Source organism: Lycorma delicatula, chromosome 7 (genome assembly GCF_047948215.1).
Source record: "Lycorma delicatula isolate Av1 chromosome 7, ASM4794821v1, whole genome shotgun sequence".
Lineage (NCBI taxonomy): Eukaryota > Metazoa > Arthropoda > Insecta > Hemiptera > Fulgoridae > Lycorma > Lycorma delicatula.
The window spans coordinates 2,988,749-3,006,260 of record NC_134461.1 but is presented as its reverse complement, the minus strand read 5'-3'; the positions used below and the strand labels follow the sequence as shown (position 1 = coordinate 3,006,260).

At 34.8% G+C, this 17,512-nt stretch overlaps 1 protein-coding gene across 2 annotated transcripts in view; it reads left to right on the top strand.

Annotated features, from left to right (window-relative positions):
* Positions 1–321: 321 nt before the first annotated feature.
* The window catches only part of LOC142327433 (protein-associating with the carboxyl-terminal domain of ezrin), a 77,603-nt gene continuing 60,412 nt past the window's right edge, over positions 322–17,512 (top strand). Inside the window, exons 1-2 of one of the 2 annotated variants that reach the window (XM_075370507.1) lie at positions 322–452; positions 1,045–1,163. The gene's annotated coding sequence lies outside the window, so the exon portion shown is untranslated. The remainder of the gene's footprint in view (positions 453–1,044; positions 1,164–17,512) is intronic. The other variant, XM_075370508.1, reaches the window with a different exon arrangement.

The following is a 17,512-nucleotide window of genomic DNA, read 5'->3' as shown; positions in this document are numbered from 1 at the left end:
AAAAGAAATATTTTTCTTGGAAATTTTGAGGTTATGTTAAAAAGTGACTTCTACAAAAGTTGTAGATTTTGAATGATCTACAATTTTTATATTGGATACTTTTTTGACGTCAACTTTCGCCGGAAATCGCAATAATACCATTTTCCACTTCTTTTCAACCCTCCATCACCTTCACTCACGCATTTTTTTACGTTTATTATAAGCCTCTATACCATTTCCACTAATAAAAATCCAGGTAACAATTTTTTTATGTTAGTGTAATTTGGTTGGCCTAAACGTAATGCAGTTATCCTATGTTATTCGGCGGGAAAGTAGTAGTTAAGAAAATAAAGAATAGAGTAAACGATTCTCTCTATACCGATAATCGATGTCAGTTGCATTTATTATCGATGTAATATCGCTCTAACGTTAATATTCAATCAGTAAGATGGCGTTTTTGTAACGTGTACACGGTAAGTTGTTAATGTATTAAATACTGGGGGTTTATAATCTAACTATTATTTTAAACTGTCATTTTGACGTTTTAAAGGGATAAAAATCACTAAAGTAAGTTATTGTTTAGTTCTTTGTGAGATTGTTTGATTTTTATTTTAATATGAGAGTGATGTTTTTTTCTCTTACTTAACCAGGTAAATAATTTGTAGAATTTTCCTGGTAATTTACGGTTTTGTATTTTTTGTGTTTGAACATGCTTGTAAATTATGTTTTATGTTCCTTTCAAGGTAAATAGGAATACTGTAAGAGTTTATTGTACATTGTTTATAAAAAAAAATATATCTATATATATATGTATGTTCATAATCGTGTATATGTAATGTTCATAATTACTGTTTATGATTGTTACGCCTTCTTCCCTGCATTGTATTGAAGTTATACCAGTCTTCAGTAGTGGAAATTAAGAAGCACAAGTTTTAACATTTAGATTTTTAACAGCTAAATGTTTTCTAGTTGTAGTTGCAGTTAATAGGCTTAAATAATGTATGAGGTAGGTTACATATAAAAAAACGATTAATTTTATTTTATGATTGTATATCTTGTTTGTAGGAGTGAGCATGATGGCCTTTTTTAATTATCAAGAATTTTATGTTTGTACGTTGCAGTGAGTTTTAGCAGCTGCATCTATAGTGCACATGAAATACAAAGTTTGATAGTTAGAGCAAACAGTAAGTAGCATATTTTGAAAGTTTAATTTAGTCTCATGAATGACTTCAGTTTGTTTTAGTCAGCGTAAGTTACATCAGACACATTTATAATGCTATTAATTTATTGAACTTTCTTAACTGGCAGTACAGTAAGTGTTTTATCTGCTTATTATTATTAATGAAGTGAATGAAATGATTAGTTAATCAACAAAATTAATGATAAACACTATGATGAACAAGTAAGACAGGTTGGAATAAAAATACAGTACGAATGACACTTGTACAAAACATTTTAAAGAGAAAAATGAAATGTATAAATGAATTGACTTGTCATGTATAGTGACAGTGACTGTAATTCTCTACTTTTTTGGTAGCAAGACAGTTACCATATAATTATATCTGCACTTGATTAATTAAATATTGTATAATTTTTACAATTTTTGAATGTACATTTACTAATGGACATTAATACATATATTTTTTTGCTTTGTAGCGCTTGCATATTTTAATCCAGTTACTAGATGTTAATGAATTACCAACAAATAAAAATCTAAAAAAAAATTATTTAAAATATAATTTTGTATATAGAAAGATTGTACAAAATACAGTGTACACTTAATAACACTCAAAAAAGGAAAGGATTCATATTATTTACAAACACTAAACAGAAACTAAAAACAGGTGTAATATTATATTTTTTTAATACTAACGCTTAAATTTCTTAAATATATTCGGTTGTAATTAATTATTAAAACAGGGAAGTTAAAACATTTTAATACAATACAAACATCACGTTAACAGCTATTTAAGAAGTTCATTTAAATTGATAAATATTAAGATGAAAATTTTTTTTTTGTATTCATAGAAAGTTTTTGATACTGGATGTTACAGCAATTTTTTTTATATCAAAGTATGTATTGACCATGTATGAATTCAGTTGTTGAAAACTTCTGTTTGATTAGTAATAATCAGTAAAATGCAAATATAAGTATTTTAAATTTCAATTGATACATTTATTACTTTAGAAATTTTCATATGTATTACCTTTTTTTTTTGTTGTTTTGTGATGTTAAATAAAAGTTTGTTTTCCAAGTATTGTTATCATATTACGCCAACCCCTGTGGCAGTGTGGTAGCATCTCTGCCTTTCATCCAGAAGATCCTGAGCTTGAATTTCAGTCAGGCTTGGCATTTTTCACATGCTACGAATATTAATCCCTTATCAACCACTCTAATTAGATAATAATCTCTGATCTCTTTTCATGAGCAGAGATATACGTTGTATAGAGTTTTTTTCAGTGCTATTTTTGAGCTGTTGGTTGAGTGTGTACCTTCCCCAGTTTCACAATCTTGCTGTCTGAGAACTGTCACAACAGTGTCGCGCCCTTATTGTTAAGATGATTCATACCCTTTTCACGGGGATTCAGAGAATTTGGTGCACAATTTGTTCGAGTTCCCGCCTCCGTGGTGAAAAGAGTGGCAATGACTCCAGGTCACAAGTCCCTGTTATGAGCAAAGGGGCCTTTATCCCTAGTCCTGCTCACGCTCTTTTAGAGTGGGGGCCATAATCTGTAACCAGATTTTTTTTTTCATGATCGAGAATCTCCAACCATGACCGATGTTAGGGAGGTAGGTAAGAAGTGTGTGTTGATCTTTGATTTCATGCATTTGAACCAGTAGCGGCAAAGAGTGACAGGAGAATACAGAAAGTCTCCAGCTGCCTGTGGCTCGCTGTGGGTAGTCGAGCTTGTGCCCAAACTCCAAATAGAAGGAATACAGCGAGCATTTTGTTTGTATACTGTTAGTCAGGGAATCTCAGACCATGACTGATGTTAGGGAGGTAGGTAAGAAGCCTAGCCATAGGAGGGGCCAGAGCTTTTTCCTTCAACCTCCTCGAACACTGGTTCTGACAATGATGGTTCGCAGTAGATAATAGGGGTGAATTCATTGAAGAGTTTTTGCAAGCTGGGGGCAGGCCTGGCAGCTCTGCTGCATTGGCCCATGATGTTTTGACGGAACTAGATGGCTCGAATTCTTCTGAGTGGCTTTCACAGCTCTTGTTGAGGGTTTTGAAAATCTTGCCTCAAAACCTAAGGAAGTAAGTGCAGTTCATAAACTGGCCCCGGCCCCAGCCCCAATGCAGCTGTGTAGGTATGCTGAGCTGGTTAGGGGTGGATGTGAAACCAGCCAGTCCAAAAAACCTGAGGTTGCGCTTGTTAGCAGAGCGGAGGGCTCGAATGTGTCCAGCAGTCAGCTGAAGAAAGACCTCCAGGTTGCCCTTTGGGGTGACCGGAAAGGTCTTAAAATCAGGAACATCAAAGAGACCGGCAAGGGATTAGTTGTGGTAGCGGATGATACAGAGACCATTCAGGCAATTAGAGATTCCACGCCGGTTAAGCGATTGAATGTAAAAATAGATCCAAAGAGAACACGTAGGCCCCTTATTATAATCTGTGATATTGACTGTAACCTTACAAATAATGTCTTGTCCCTCATTAGGGAGCAGAACACTGATTTGCATGAAGCCACCTTCGGGTGGGACTGCAGGTTGGTTTTTAAAACGGGTAGGCGTGATACCCAGAAATATCACGGAGTCTTTGAGGTAAGTTCTGTTTTCTTTCAAAAATTTACGTCTGCAGGCAGACTATTTAGGGTTTTAAATATCGATTTAGGGTCATGCCGAGTAAAAGAGTACGTGGATGTCCAAAGATGTTTGAGTGCTGCAGATATGGTGACAGGGGTAAATTTTGTTGGTTTGCCTTGATGTGTGTCCATTATGGCGAGGAGGGCCACAAGGGTTATGATTGTTCGCATTGGTCCCAGGCTCCGGCCTGTGCTAACTGTAAGAGGTTGCACAAGAATCATGAGCACCTAGTTGTTAGTAAGGTATACGGCTGTTGGGCTGTACTTTAATTCCTTAGATGGTTAGGTTCGGTCAACTAAATGCTCAGCGTGCTTATGTAGTCCAGGTTGTGTTAGTTGAAGTTGTGGACAGACGGAGCCTCAATGTTATCCTTCTGCAGCACCCATATATAATTAGGGATGATCTGCCAGGCTTTCACAGCTGGAAAAAGTTTTGTGTAGGGCATACCTGTATGTCTGCTATTCTTTGCAGGAAGTCACTTGATACCGTCTTTATACAGCAGTTTTCCGATGCGCATCATTTTGTGGTCAGACTTGTCGTTCGCGGACACAACCTTATAGCTGTTAGTTTATATTTCCAATACAAGGATCCCACTGAGGAACACCTAGGAAGATGGGATATTTCCTTCGTATTGTGGGTTATGGTCCAATCCTTATTGGTGCCAATGTTAATGTGAAGTCGCTTTTCTGGCACAGTGGGATCACTGATCATGGAGGTGGCTTAATTGACAGTTTCATAACGCAGCACAATTTTGAGGTCTAATATTGCAGACCAGTTGGCCACTTATGTCGGTACAGGTCACGGACTAAGGGCCTTTTCAGGTACAAATATTGACATCACCATTGTAGGGACATCCCCGGCAGGGTGCTTGACTGATCTGTGGTCGACGACTGTTCTAGTGATCGTTGGTTGATACTTTTTGAAATAGCAGATGAGCTGCACGATGGCCATGAGGGACACTTTCCTGTTTACCGGGGGTGCTTCCTGCATAGGAAGGTGGACTTGCTGAAATTCACCTCTTTGTTGGAGTCCAGACTGGAGATTTTTTCTCAGCACTTTGACGGTTTGCCATTAGATGTACCAGCAGAAAATTTCACGTCTGCGGTGATGGCGGTGGCTGAAGCCACCATTCCTAGAGGCACTGGCTGGGAATGTTTATCTGGTTGGTGATCTCAGAATCTGACAGCAATGAAGCAGTCTGAATTGTCTCAGAAGGGCTGCGCAACAAGAGGTTGATCTCGATTGGTGTGCGGCCCTAACTGCGGGTTACCACAGAAGGAGGGCTAGGTACTTTCATAGCATTAGGTCCTTCGACTGTAATTCCTGGCGCTCCTTCGTTCAGGAGCAAGGTAGTAGAGACCCTTGGGGCGTGGTGTATAGAGCCCTTGGACATAAGTACAGGAATGGTGTCCTCCTCTTGTCAGCTTTGTCAACTCGTGAGGGTGTGGTAATTGATGAGGACCGTGTCCTTAATATTTTGCTGAATGATTTACTCCTGGATGACACTACAGTGTGTGAGGTTTCATACCACCGGCTGTCAGACGGGAAGTTGCGATTTTTGAGACCGACTTACAATCTTCTGAGATCATCAAGGCTGTGGTGCACCAGGTGATCTGTAGTATGGCATGGCATAAGGCCCCCGGATATGATTGTATTGCAGTGGAGCTTCTCGTCCGAGAGCTTCAGTAGTCCTTGGTCCTCTAATTAGAATATATAATAAGTAGCTCTTTGCCGACCACTTTCTGGCATGTTGTGGAAGCATGGAGACTTGTAGTTCAAAGGGGGCGACAATGATCTCACTGTTAGTTCTTACCGTCCACTAATGCCCTTGCCTGTGATTGGCAAGGTTTTTGAGAAGGTCCTATATTTGCGTATTAATGTTAGATTGGCCACTGATCATTTGCTAATGGACAATCAGTATGGTTTCCGACCAGACAAGAGCACTGAGAATGCCATACTAAAGCTGATGGATACAGCTTCCTGTAGTTCATGTAAATATGTATTAGGGATTTTTCTGGACATATCCAGGGCATTTAACAGGGCAGAGGGCCATCATAAGTTTATGGTAGCCCTCAGCCCAGTTTCAGATGCAGAAGCGTAAGTGTACACGAAATGAATTAGAAGTGCTCTCAAGTTATCAAAGTTGTCGGACCGTTTCCCTGCGTGATGGCGGCTTGAAGGTTCGTAAGACCTTAAATAAAGGATGCCGTCAGGGCAGTGTCCTGAGTCCCCTTCTTTGGATCATAGAATTCAATTCCTTGTTGTGTTTAAGTTTGCCATGTGGTTGTCATGTCATCACTTATGCTGACGACATGCTGCTACTGATTGAAGAGGATTCACGTAATGAGGTAGAGTTCTGAGCTGCTCATGCTTGTGAGACACCTCTGCCTATGGAGTCTCCAATGTACGATGATTTTCAGCCTAGAGAAAACCACAATGATGTTGCTTAATGGCCGATTGGCTACTTCCCGACGAATCTGGGTTCAGATGGCTGGTCTCCCCATTTGGTACGTTACGGCTCGAAAATAGTGTTATCCTTCATTAGAATTTTCGGTTCAAGGAACATCTACATTATGTAGCAAAAAAGGCCGCTGATGCTTTTTTGGAATCCGTAGAGTCATTCATCCTGATTGAATTACCCTACCATGAAGTAGGGTAAACATGAGGTAGGTTGTAATTCAACCATGGAGGTTGAATTACCCTACCATGAGTATCATTTACAAGGGTGTCAGGAAAGCTATTATGCTGTATGCTGCACCTGTCTGGGCTCATCGCGTGGCTTTTAGGTATTGTGCAGTGATTTTACTGCGGGCCCACTGATTCCCCTGGCTGGCTGTTGTAGGTGGTTACAGAACAGTCTCACGGGAGGCAGTCTTGTGTTATAGCTGGAGTCAAACCAATAAATATCTTGGTTAATGAGTGTAAGGAATGCTAAATTTCCAAGGTAAATAATCTATTGACGTGAGAATGAAAGCAGGAGATTGAAGACCGGGGCTTTGTGTCTTGGCCGGTCAGGTGGGACAAATCCCCCACAGGTCGCTGTGAAATATACGCATGGTATATTTCCTACAGTGTCTATAGTGGTACAATTGGATGGGTCTTCCCCCATCGGTATATCAATTTTTCTCCAGGCATGGTGCCTTTCGGGCGAGCTTGGCTAGGTTTCGTGTGGTGGATTTGAGTCAATGCCGGATTGTGGGACTGATGATACAGTGGACCACATCCTCTACGTCTCTCCCCAAGACGAGGTTGAAAGTTCGTGAGCTGTCAACTTGAGAGAATACATTTTTTTCTGGATCTCTGTATTAACTACATGATCTGCAAGGAGTGTTCTATAGTGGCTGATTTTCTTTGTGCCCCTGCGGTGTGTAGGTCTGCAGAGTGAGTTTAATCGAGGTACTCGATTGTGGTAGGATCCCAGGGTTCTGCTTAGGCATTGGATTGGTTGGAGGTAGGCGCATTGGCATCGTGCCATGTTTATACTGTGGCAAATCACAAACAAACTGGATGTTGTTTGTGATTTGATTTCGGGTTCCCTTGGGTGTGGCCACGCTGCCCGGGTATTTTAACAGGGGTGTGGCTTCCCTCCATCGGTGGCGGTCCTGATCGTGACTTGGTAATGCCATGCAAGACACCATGATGTAACCAAGGGGATGCAGGGTTTGTCCCCAGCTCCTGCGCAGACCAGAATGAGGTTGCGTTCCCCTTGTTAGGTGACCTAAAGTGTCGACTTACTTGGATGTAGGTCTGAATTTTTATGTTGCATAAGACATAATTTTGATTGGTATGAGTGTAGTACTGATTTAACTTTAACTTGTTTGTTTTCTGAGGCATTCGCAGTCACAAACGGTACTGTCAAATCTGGAATAGGCATGGAGTTCGCACTTCCCCGGTTTTGGTCAGTTATTTTGAGGTAATCATGTTAGGTTGGATGTGAAGATGCCTGTTTGAGGGCTATGTGAAAGCGACATTTAATTGTATTTTACTGATGAAAATGTCTGCCGAGGCATTAACATCGGTGTTATCCCGACCAAGGCCTGGCTGATGACTGTGAGATGTAATCGGTTAGCGGGTCTAAAGATGACCTCCGGTAAAGCCCCTCAGGGGTAGTGATGGAGGGGGTGGTGTGACGTTCGGTAACGTCACAAGATGGGTTCTTCTCCCTACAGGGTTGGGATGTAATTAGATAGTTAGCCTTATACTTGGTTAAAAAGGAAATTAAATAACGAGTAAATTACCAATATATTTTAACTTTATTGATTTAAACTATTAAATCATCAATTGAAGTAGGGCTTCTTTTATTGAAAATTAATTTATTTATATAGAGCGTTTAAGTAATTTTGGGAGAGTATTACTTTAATCACACATCTAAACATGGAGCTAGATATGAATTTAAGATATTTATTGGTATTACACCCTTGCAGATAAACAGTAACTGTTACAATTTTTTATTATTTGTTTAATATATTTTTAGTTAACGAGTTTACCATTAGGAATAATAATTTTACTTTTTATGTTTTGAAAGGATGTATTATTTAAACAAACTTTAACATTGAGTTCCTAGCAATATTTATGAAATACCGGGTGATTCAAAAAGGACTTCACAACTTTAAAAGCATATAAAAATTTATTTAAATAACTTGCAGATTTAATGATCATAAAACTACTGTGAATGCCGGTACATATTAGAAGATGTTAAAAAATCTAACAAGAGCTTTAAACAACATGATATGCTGTTATGCCAGATTTTTTTCTTGCATGACAATGCTTGGCCACACTTGGCAAATCAAATAGTGAGGTGATCAGAAAAATTTTGTTGGAAAATTATCAATTATCCCAAACTGTAGCCCTGACTTAGCTTCTAATGATTATTTTCTTTTTTTCACGTTTATCATGGTTTGCATCATAAAGATTTGATGATGAATTGAAAAATGGCCTTAATGCGGTTTAAGTAACTGGTGGTGGAATTTCCTGAAGTGGGAATGGTGAAGCTAATGAAACGCTATAAAAAATGTGTTGAAGTTAAAGGCCGCTATGTAGAAAAGTAGTAAATGTAGTTTTAATGTGTAAGTAATAAAGTTTGTTAATATTTTTCAGTTTTATTTTTATTTCACAATGGAAAACTTACTTTTATTTTTAAAACATGCCTCGTATTATTGCTCAGAAATAGAAAGATTAAGGCCAAAGAAGGATATAAAATATTGTTTCTTTATGTAAAGTGTATATTTAAAAGGTTTGATTATAATTATGATCATTCCTGTGCTTCATTTTTTTATGCGGCAAGTGGAAGTAAGTTAAGAACTCAACTATAATAATTTGAAATCTGAATAATAGAAGCAATAAAATCATATATTATTGGTAGGTGAAACATTTTGTAGTACATTTGTTAATGTTGTTATATGAGATCCAGTGATGTAAAGTAATCTTTTGGGTTAAAGATGTATGTTTTTTTTTTTATGATAACATTTTGTACTTGTAGTAGCAATTATAAAAATGCTGTAATTATGTCAGTAAACTGGATTTAGAGGTTGATTGTGAAATCAGTTGGTTATAACATAAGAATTTTCATGGTATAAAATAGAAAATAGATTATATTAATATATTATGTATTAATGGACATCATCTGTGTAAGAGGAGAAACATTTTCTTAATGTTTCTTTTTCTTAAAAATGTACTCGACAGTTGTTTAAACCATTATATCTGATCACAGAACTCTTTAACTGTACTACTATTCCTGAAGGTTAAATCAAATCATTGCAGTTGAGTAGTAGTAATAATAGTAACATAGGAATAAATAAACTAAAAGGAATAATTTATTAAAAAATTAAAGGGAACTATTAAACATTAATGGAATTTAAATTTCTACTATAAAATGTGACACATTTCTTTGTAGTTTTAACATTAATATTTTTTAGTTTTAAGTATGTAAATACTTCAAATCGATTTCTGTTGCACGGATTACTGAAGTTATTGTTCTTTATAATAAAAAAAATTAAAGAACTTTAATTTATAATGATTTTAAATTTACCAGGTATTCAAAATGACTACAACTTTAAAAGCAAATTAAGATTTATTTAGATAACTTACAAATACGGTTGAGGTTTCATTTCATAGCAAAATACATCAAGTTTTGACTCATGTCAAAACATGTTCATTAGTTCTGAATTCAGCCATCAGTGATGTTGAAAATGGATACGTTTTTAACAACCAGTTTAATGACATGTAACAACCAGTGACAAACACTGGTTGCCGAACAAAAACACTGAATTAATAAGGGAAACCTTTACCTTTCATGTAAATTATGAATCTTTTATGTCTTACAATATCCGTTGTGGTTATTATTTTATTTCAGATTTTATTATGCATTTTTTCTTCTTTTAATAATCATTACACAATTTTTGTAAATCTTTTAGATAATCAATTAATCATATTTTTAGATAATCATTTTTTCTTTTTCTGGACAGTTGCTTTGACTTTGATAGGTCTTTGTGCGGTCATCTTTTTTGTTATTGTACATTATTTTACATTCATTCTATTTTATTTTTTTTTATCGTTGTTAGTTCATTCTTCATCACACAACAAGCGGAATGTGCTCTCTGTGAGTTTGGTTTCACAATTTGCAGTCAGCAACTACAGTTCTACGTAATTTTTGTAGAGAGTACAGTAGGAATCTCCTGATGAGCATATAAGCATACAATTTACTCTAGGTATCAAACATTCATTGAGGCAGGTTGTTCTGTTAAACATACAAAAATCAGCAGGACACCCTACACATCCCTGAAGCTGCTGTGCAACAACTCGTAGAAAGCTTTGCACACAGTCTAAAGAAATCAACTTGACATGAGTCGCATGAGACTGGCATTCCACAAACAACTGTTTGGCATGTATTATGTAAACTATTGCACTTGAAGCCATACAAACTAACCATAGTTCCAACATATTACAGTTTACGACAAAGTTGTTTGGGTACAGTTTTGTGAGGAAATGATGGATAGAATTGCAGACAACAATACATTTTTAGACAATGTAATTTTTAGTGATGAGTCATTGTTTCACATCAGTGGCTAGGTGAACACCCGTAACTGCCAATTGTGGACTAGCGAAAACCCTCATTAAACTTTGCAGCACATTCTTGATTCCCCTAAGGTCAATGTTTTTTCGTGCTCTAAGCAAACTAAGATTGTACAGCCCATTCTACTAGGCGACAACTGTAGATTTTCTAATTCCTCAGTTGAGACGATAATGACCAAGATGGACACCATTACTATCAACAAGATTGGGGCACCGCCTCATTACTGCCTAGAAGTCTTTGACTTTCTTGATACTTGACTCCCAGGTCGGAGGATTGGCCGTGAAGGTCCAGTTGAATGGCCACCATGCTCCCCAGATTTGACCTTGCCAAATTTTTTCTTGGGTTTCATCAAAGATTGAGCTTATGTACCACCTTTGCCTGCGTTGAGCTTAAACTTTGAAGTAACTCTGCAGCTGCAGAGATAACACCCGACTTACTGGCTACAGTCTGCAATGAAATCAACTTCAGGTGGGATATGTGTCACATTACAAGTGGAAGCCATATCTCGAACGTAAGTGAATCTTGGGTGCCAAACTGGATGTTTTTATACGAAATGAGACCTCAACTGAATCTGTTAGTTATCTCATTCAGTTTTTATATGCTTGTGAAGTTCTTTTTGAATCGTCCAGTAGTTTGGAAATCTTTGTAATAACATCATTGTTGTCTAATTAATTCTCAACTTATAATTTCATGTAAATTATGAATCTTAATTCTTATAATATCTGATGTAGTTATTATTTTATTTCAGATTTTATTACGCATTTTTTCTTCTTTAATAATCATTAACACAATTCTTTTAAACGTTTTCTATAATCAATGTGGGAAAAAACCTAGTAGTCCCACTAGGTTTTTTCTTAGTGTGTGTAATTCACAATACTGATAAACTTTCTCATAAACTTTATAAAGTTTAAACTCATAAAATACTCAAAAAACTAGATATTAATAAACTTTTTATCATCGCCATATTGACTTTACATAGTTTATTTTGTGTCCTGGAGTCTAGGTAAGAGCTTGTAAAGTGTAACTAATGCATATTAAAAAAAGGTTATTAAACCAAAAGATGTCTTCTTTGTTTTTATTACTGTTTAAAAATACTGAAATCTTGGAAAGATCAAACTCAGCACTTTCAGAAAGGATCTTTCATTTGGCCTGCAAAATGGTGTAGTGATCGGCATGCTGACTTCTAAATCACTCTGTCTCTGATTTAATTTGTGGAAAGAGTCTTGCATTTTTTCACGTATCATATTCATTCATCATCTCATCTTCCTTGTTAAAATATGCCCAAATACATATCCAAGTTCATATTGTACAAAGCTCATCGCTTTTTCAATTTTTACATTTATTTCATTCTGGTGATCGGTAAGCTTAAAATATTTAATTGCCAGGAAATTTAAAATTAATTAACTTGGGTGAAGTATTTCAAGAATTAAAAAAAAAAGTGATTGATAAAGACTTGTATAAATTAAAGTTCCACTTACCAACAATTTTCATATATATTTTGAAGAACTTTTGGAGTTGCTACTCCATCATCGGGGATTTCTTATAAGATGTTAATTTAAAATTCATATGTCACATATAATTATATTTGTATTAAGATTGTTACGTTCATATTAGTCGGTCATCAAGAAATAAAAAATAATTTGTACGTCAATAAGACTGTAACGTCATGTCTGTAAAATGTTTACGACTATTATCTTTTAATTTAATTATTATTAATTAGAAAATTAAATCTAATAAAGGCTTTCAAATTATGTAGAAATTTTTCCTTGGAAAGATCTTTTTGGGACTGATTGAACTCATTCAAAAATCGATTCAGTTGAGTATGCCAATTATTTGTAGTGCTGTTTTTAATTACATAACTTTGAAAGTCGTTAGAAAACCTCTTTATTGTGTAGCTTAGTAATAGTTTTGACTTATGCGCTAAGTTTATTCATTTTATTTTGCCAAATTTAGTATATATATATATATATATATATATGTATATGTATTTCACATTGTTCAATCATGATTTGGATCTTAGTTATCATGTGATCTGTATGCTTCATACCATATGCAGGTGAGTGTGCTTCTATTCTGTCTGATGTAGTTTGTAGCGCTGTTGGTGTAGTTTATTACTTCACCCTTGTAGTATTGAACCAAGTATACTACATTTAATATACTCTAAGGTTGTTGTGTCTTTAAAATATGTACTGCTGTTTGCCTGCATTGCTAAGCAAGTATGAAAAATGTTTATTAATTTTGTTTAGAAGTATGTAATGGATGGATCTCTATATGTATTATGAAAAATGAGGAAACCTTGTTGAAAGAATTTGACAGTTTGATAAAGCTATTGCCATTTTATTTTATTTGTTCGTTGTAATAAGAAATTTTGTTTATAAATCAATAACGATCGATAGTATAACTGTGTTTTTGAAAATATTTTACCACCAATTGTGTAAAACTCTGGTACAATTTTCTTTTTGTCAATATTTTCTCTATAGAAATGCATTACTATTGACATCCTAAATATTAAAAATAACCACCAGTTAGATCTCATAAAAGTCAATTTACCGTTTGGAAGTTGGAAGTAAGTGAGGTCGGTTATAGACTAATATGATAAGGAGCTGCATGTTTGTTAGTTGTTTCACTAATAGCAGAGTGTTGGATTACATTTAACAATCCTGGCGGGCACATATTGGTTATGAGTTTGCTATTATATCTTATGGAGTTTTTGCAATCTGAGGAAACTTTACATATATTTCTATATGACCATGGTATTTTACTAAAAAATAAAAAATGCCCAAAATGCGGGGTTGATGTGTGGTTATATGAAAAGATTACCTGTTTTGGTGTAAAACGGGTGTTTGCAACAATATATAAATATAAGAAAAAAGTGAAGTAAGTGTGCAATGTTATAAGACAGTTTCATTGTTATTGTAACTTTGGTACTTGGTTTGACAAAACTAAATTACCAATACAGAAGGTGTGAGGTTGGCTGTTCTTGCTGTTGAAACAACCACAATTAATGAATTAATTTTAGTTAATTTTATCTAATGTTTAGAAACAATGATAATATATTTCATTAGAAAAGATACAGGTGTTGATGCTGTTATATTATAGTTTTATAATATGTTGTTTATGTTCAGTTCCAGCAAAAGCAAAAAATTATTTCAGTATTTTTCACACTAAAAGTAATTACTCAGCTCTTTAAATGTACAGTAGATTTTTGAAAATTTTATTTTTTCTAGTTAGCTTTGATTCGCTTATGTAGATGCACACTATTTTTTTTGTGTGGTTTCGTAATTTTTTATTTTTAAAAACGGTTTTAATTATTACACGAAGATCATCAAATGTTGATAATGCGTCCCAGTTATTCAGTAAAAATTCTCTTTCAAAAGATATTAATCCTATTTACAATAAATTTTCCTGAATAAAGTTGTAATAAAAAAATTATTGAATATGTTTATTTCTAATACCGGTTTTTAGCCAAATCTATAACTCATTTCTATATATCCATACAACATTAAAAACATCTTAATCTTGCATGTTTTTTAATTAAATTTTAGAGTGTAGGAAACAAATAAAGAATGTCTCTGTTAGTTACATGACAACAAAAAATAAGTGGTATTCTACTAGCTCTGCCTAAACTGGGAGTTGTAAAAGAATTAAACTGACTGTAATGTCAGCAATTGCAATGAACAATATGTCCAGTTTCCTGTGTAATATAAAGATGTATATCAGGCAGGCTGGATATAATTCACCCTCAGACGATATGAAACATACAGAATCAGCACGTTGCAAATTAGCTTGTACAGGTTGGCCCAAGATAAACTGAACTCATAGCAAGCAAATAACGCATGAACTGTAAGGTGATATTATACAAGTAAATGAAAGACAAAAATCTACTTACTTGGGTTCCTTTATCTCTACGGGTACTGTTGGAAATGTTTACCACCATGATTCAGGCACAGTGCGACTTTCTGACCTTGCCCTTCGGGTTAACCATCAAATAAAATCACAACTGGATAGACCAGGTGACAGTGGAGGCCACAGATCCTTTGACATAGACTTGTCTGGTGTGAAAACTGAGTGCACTGCTACCAAGGAAGCATGTACTGACATGTCATCTTGCTGGTAATACCTGAAACGTCATTTAGAATTAACCTAGCCACTGAGGTGTAACCGCATCTCATCCGTCATGAAGTAGAGGTTTAACTCAAGTAAACCGTGTTTGATTTCACGCAGTAGCCGTGTGCAATACTTTACACGTTTATTACGGTCAGTAGGCTTTAACTCTTGTAAAGTCATGATCTAGTGCGGGTTCAAGTCCAGATCCTTTGATGTCTGGTACGTTGTTCACTGGGGAACAATATCTTCCTTCTGCCCTGGTCCTTTTCATAGGTGGTATTGATGCTAAACACAGATCCAGTTCGCTCTAACTTCTTTGTATGCTCATGTATGGCTGACTTGGCGGGTGGATCACTGTTGAACTTGCACTTCTTTGATCGATCTGCCCTGTGCAAATATTCCTTGATGATGAATATTCTGGCATCTTTTGCCAGCGGCATTTTCATGTGTGTGCCCTGGTGGTTGGCTTTATCTCAAATATGTTTCTTTCTCGACTACAGGTTGTCTCCCTCTTCTTTTCCCCTCTTGCTGTTCAAGGTTAATGTATGTTACAGCTTGCTGCATGGCAGTTGAAATATTATTGCTTGTTGCTACATCGAATCGTTTTTCGGTTTCTCCTCTCCCATGTCCGGTTCGGTTTATCTTGGGCCACCCAGTAAATTCAAGATTTAAATCACGTTATATTAATTGTACTGAAATTTTGCATGCAGCACATAAAATTAAATACTCGGCCCGCTTACATAATACAAAATTTATAAACATGCTAAATTTGACAATAAACAATGTATTAAATAAACAAATGTAGCACAGATAAAATATGTTGACTGCTTACTAAAGAGGTTGCTGTTTTAAGACCAGTGGCATTATCAGTAACAGCATTAAAAAAGGAACTGCAAAATTAGTTCTAAAAAGATCTATACAAAAAATGATTTCCATTTGATATAAAATTAAGTTTTTAAGCAATATCTCAATTTACTGCATAGTAATTTGTTAGTTCCTAAGAAATAGAGAGTATGTTGTGAAATCACTCAGGGATACATATGAGACTACCACCCTGATTTACATTTTCCCTTTGGTCAGTCTGACTTTTTGACTTAATGTCAGTTCACAGTAATATGTGGACAACCACCTGATTTTATGTGTAGATAATTTTCTTAATGAAGTATCAAACGACCAGAAAGGTTTATTGTCTGAATGATATTTTATTTGTGTATTAAAAGGTTTATGAGCTCAATGAAGAAACTTATCATTTGTTATGAAGCAGTAATTACTGGCACAGTTACCTTCTAATTGTTTAATTGTTGCATTAAATTTGTTAAATGTAGTGGTGTCAGTGTTTTACAATAAAAAATAATTGGTAGTTTTTGAAGTATTAGTTTGTTGAATAGAAAAACAACCATAATTATAACTATGAATATAATAGAAGCGGTTCAAATGTATACACATCATAACTTCTTTTTATTTAAGGATGAATTTTTGAAACATTTTGTCTTCATTTTCAGTTTAGTTTATTATAAATTATATGTATTTAAGAAATATGTGTACTTTTATACGAGTGATTTTTAAAATGGTATCTTTATTTGGGATTATTGCACTTATTTATATCTGATACACTAGTGAGTGAATTGTGCTTTGAATTTTATATTATTATCAAATATTGCTAAATAATGATTGAATTGTCTCATGATTAATATATAGCTTGCTTGTCTTTTGGTATATTTATTTTGCATTTTATATATTATAGTTCATATTTTTTGGAGGAAATTTCATTTTTATTTTATGTAATTTCTATTATTTCCATATTCATTTTGTTGTTTCTGTAAAAATATGTTCATATGTTTTTTATTAAATAATAGGGAATATTAATTATTTTGTTTGTATGCTTTTTAAATTCTGTTTTTTGTTTGTTATGTCTGGCCATGAATGATTTAGTAGTGCATCTTACATAATACTATTATACTCAACAATTTTTATTTTTAAGGTACCACACTAGTTGTATGACATTTGAATAGTTTTTGGATGTTAAACATTTACACTTTAATATTTTGGTTTTTGAGCTTGTTCATTATAATAATTTTGCTCAGATTTTGGTATTCAATTTTTACTTCCAATTATAAATCTTTTGTTGTTTTTAGTTTTGGTAATTGGATTTTGATATCTGTTGATGAATGAAGTTTTATTGTATACATTTTGTTGGGCTACTGATTTTACGCATTTAATTCAATTTTTGTCATGTTTTTATGTACATAACATTTTGTTAGACCTGGTGCCCACAGAGGTGATTTAGCAAGCAATGTGGTTGAGATTTGATATTATCTCAATCAAAATGATTTGGTGAGTATGATGATAATCTGAAGCTGGGTGATGGTGTGTGTTAATGCCAACAAGTACTGCTATCCAGAAAAATTGATGGCAAAATGTTTTAGTTCTTATGCATTTGAAAAACATAAAAATTAAATGAATCTTTTTATAAGATAAGGTTATTTTGAATACATATGTTGCAGCAAGAGAAAAAAGAGCTTTGGATCATTTACTGTGTTTAAAAAGT